The sequence below is a fragment of the Pollachius pollachius genome (assembly GCF_949987615.1).
Source record: "Pollachius pollachius genome assembly, chromosome: 3".
Taxonomy (NCBI): domain Eukaryota; kingdom Metazoa; phylum Chordata; class Actinopteri; order Gadiformes; family Gadidae; genus Pollachius; species Pollachius pollachius.
In genome coordinates, this window is record NC_136936.1 from 29,053,957 (window position 1) to 29,058,000 (window position 4,044).

General features: G+C 40.5%; 1 long non-coding RNA gene across 1 annotated transcript; it reads right to left on the minus strand.

Annotated features, from left to right (window-relative positions):
- Nucleotides 1–370: 370 nt before the first annotated feature.
- Nucleotides 371–1,345, minus strand: LOC307073075. Its single transcript, XR_013811723.1, has 3 exons — nucleotides 1,206–1,345; nucleotides 698–846; nucleotides 371–611 (listed from the first exon to the last, which is right to left on the minus strand). It is a non-coding gene; the product is annotated as an uncharacterized lncRNA (long non-coding RNA).
- Between the last annotated feature and the right edge of the window lie 2,699 nt (nucleotides 1,346–4,044).

Genomic DNA, 4,044 nt, shown 5'->3' on the forward strand with positions numbered 1-4,044 from the left:
GAACTTGCAAGTTAGAGGCAATGAGTAAGTGAGATGAAAAAATGTCTACACTACGGCACATCAGCATATTCAAACATGTCTATCAAGCTCATACACTATTTTGTGTAGTGAAAGTCAAAGAGATGGAGCTGTACCTACCAATAATACCAATATAAATTAGGATAATTTTTTATTCTATTTACACGTGACTAAACATGTCATATATAACTCACACTATATACAGTTCAGCCTTGGCCATATATACATAAACAACAATGTCCTCTGCTTTTTGACAGCCGTTGCAGGTACTTGGCCTACAGGTCATTTGTCAGCTGATGCTGGGGATATCTTGGCAGGAAGATACGTGTTGTCATCCCCTCTTGTACGGGCAGGGAGCAACACGGGCAACACATACGCAGGGAGTTCCCTGATGCGGAAGGCCAATATGTTGGATTTAAACCTCCTCCACTCTAAAGCGGGTACATAGGCCGCAATAGCGTGTTCTGAGGGTGGACGTTCGTGTTGGGACGATAGGGAACTGGGCACAGGAATCTTCTGACGTTCCTCCAAGTAGGGCAGGGGGTTAGGGACTACCTCTTCAAAGAGGAGATGCATCAGGCTGAAGGTATAGCCTAAAAGAAATACAATGTAGGTAAACTCTACATGTAACAATGTACAAAGTGTTTTATACATCAATAAATATTTTCTTACAACTTACAGTATGTTGGTTGTGTTTTTACTGCTTTCACCGTAGCCGCTCCCTTTTTTGCTTTTGGGAAATTTAGTTTGCACCACAGTCTTCGTGAGCTTGTCTCCGCTTGGGAACGGCCAGCCTTCTCGTTAAAATGCATGGCTGCCAGGTACAGTCTAAAGGAGAAAATAGGGTGTGGTAATAAAACTGTCATAGCAGAACACTGGTTGCATCAGGTCTTTATCAAACAACAACTACATAGTCACCACAGCAAAGATATCTACACATATCTTTAGGTCTGTATTGTTGCAGTGTAAGAAAAATATATGTTGTTAGTCAGTAAATGTGAACATACCTGCACAACATCCCAATAAAAGGGAAAAACACATTTTTTGGTGTAAAACGCAAAATAACACTGTGGAAAGCTTCCAGTGTTGAGGTCTGGTACTTGACAGTACCAGACCTATGTAAGTTTGATATGTAAAGTAATATGTTGTCATTCCTTTGTATGGAAATAATAAGCCAATGCACTCACAAAATCTGTGAGGATTCTGACACATCTGTCATAGATTGATCAGGATCATATGTGGATTCATGTGGTTCAGCGATCACTGTGGAGTCTTCCCCGTCATCTTCCTCCTCTACAGTTAGCCAAGGTCTTTTAGCTGGCGTTGGCTTGATTGGCGTAGAGGTCAAGGGTCCCCAAGGTGCATCATCGGTAGTTGTACTCACACTTACAGAGCAGGCTGTAGTTTGTGTGCCTAAGGAATTTTACTGCATATTACTGTTTTGTTACACCATTTACGAAAGAATAACAACAGAAGCTATCCAGTAAGCTATAGGTTACCTCAGGTGCGTAGAGTTAAAAAATGAGTAATTATGTGTATAAACTATGGCTGGCAAGTTGTGCTGATAACAATAGTACACAGACCGTAGCAAACATTTGAAGTTTTAATTAGTTCAGAAAATCTACTAGAAGGTGGATGAACTATTTTGATCTTTGCAAACCCTATTGTATAAATATGACATGTCGATGAACTGAGTTTACTTGGTTTAGCCACCATTATCAACACTGTATGATCAGAACAGAAGATACTTGGCACATGAGCAGTTGAAAAATGAATGAAATCACAAACCTCTGCTTCTCACATGATTGCGTAAAGTACCAACAGAAAGCTGTGTGCCCATGGATGACAGACTAGGTTGGTCTGTTTGGCAAGATGTATGGTTGTTGGATGTTCTTGATGTTCCTGGTGTGCTCTAAATGACATGACACACACAAGAGACAATTAGACACCAAGTAATACATAAAGCTAAATCATGTCCTGAAGCCAAATGAATAAAGTCATTGAAAATTGTACATAGATGTTAACTTACACTGTAATAAAATAACTCACTTATCTGAGTAGTAGACTAGCCTACAAGTTATCCTCATCTACAGGCAAATTATCCTGATAGCTGCCAGATTAGTTTGGTAACCATAACTACAAGACGGTTGTGCTGACATGAAGAAAACTATGTAGAAATGATACCATGTATGGGCAGAAAATCTCTAATGGCAATAACTCGCTGATAGTAGTAGAGAGTGCAAGCACATCCGACTCTGTACAGGTGCAGGGTAAAGAGTCTGTCAGATAATAAGAAAAAGTATACCCGCACACTGCCGCTTCTGCTTCCAGTGATTGTATTAGATGCATAACGTTTCGACCGTATAGCTGCTAGGACTTCGTCAGGTCTGACGAAGACCTATACGGTCGAAACGTTGCGTCAACCATATCAGTATAAATAGGCGGCTACCATGGAATGAAGATAGCGCTAGCTGCACGTGCTACTTTGACTGTTCATGGTAGCGTTGTCCAAAATGGGCATATAGAACATGTAGTTACATATAACTTTTTAAATAGGATTTCATTGTGTAGATACAATTGCTTACGGCTGTTAGAGAAGTGGGCAACCTCCGTGATAGCGCAACTCCAGGTTTCAAAATCAACTTTGATGCAAGCCCACTGCTGTACTCCCCGAAGTTGACGAAGTCATCGTCTCTGAAATGCGCCACCACAGCACTAATCTGGTTCCATAGTTTTTCGGAATTTCTCCAAAAATAAATTGCAACCATGTCTCCCTTAATTCCTCTGTCTTTGGCAGGAGATGCAATGTGGACGTTTTGCCTTGGCATAACACACAGGTTCGATGTCGTTCTGCCATTGCATTCAAAATTATGTAACTAGCCTGTTACTACGCAGCAACTGTATGTACACGTATTAGCACTAGCTCAATCGTGACTCCTTCAGAACTTCTGTGGGCTGTTACGAACCAACCCAGTGGGCAGGGCCATGAATAATATATTTGACAACGCTACGTAGCAGTGTCACCTTATCCAGATTGGCTCATTTCTTCTGCCTTTTTCCTTTCATTGGCTATTGCATACAGCAGACAAACTGCATAGATTTCAAACTTACCACAGGTCACAAACTTATTCTGACCTATGTTATTTAACAAACAATAGGAAAAATGTGATTTTAATGGCATGGGGCCTTTAAAGCTAGACACCGAAACGGCCCATTTGGGGAAAAGCTCAATGTGCAACTGGCTTGTATTGGCTGTAATTCTGCACCAAGGCTGAATTTTAGGAACGTCTTCTAATACTGTGTTTTGGGCCTACTAATATCTATATTAAAGCATCCATAAAGTAGCATGCCATGGGACCTTAAAGACCATTGGAGCTCGTTGTATAGAAAAATATGCATTGTATCCTATTCTGATACGATTGTGTCACTGCAATATCTATGATATATTCACAGTTTTGTATTACAATATGGCAACAGTCTTCATACTGTATGTACCATACAATTAAAACCTATTTCAATTGTATGAAATAGGTTTCATACAATATGACTTGAAATAGTTTGAGTCCTTCTGAATGTTATTCAGGTGAAGACCAGACCAGGCACAGCATCCACCTCATGATAGTGACATGTTAACACGGCTCCTCATGTTAGTAGAGCTCAACCAACAGAACTCACATGTTAACACAGAGCCTCATGTTAGTAGATTTGAACCAACATAACTCACATGTTAACACAGGGCCTCCTGTTAGTAGAGCTGCACCAACAGAACTGATCACATGTTAACACAGAGAATCATGTTAGTAGAGCTGCACCAACAGAACTGATCATGTGTTCACACAGAGCTAAACACTCAACGCCTGATTCTTGTTTTGTTTTTTCATTTCAATACAACAGCAATGATTACTTTGCCTTTTCTACTGGATCTTTTTAATGTTACCAACCCACTCAACGTTGACTCCTGTTGCCTCCTTACGCCCCCTTGGGGATGGAGCTTCAATGACGATTTAATGAGATATTTCCAGAAGC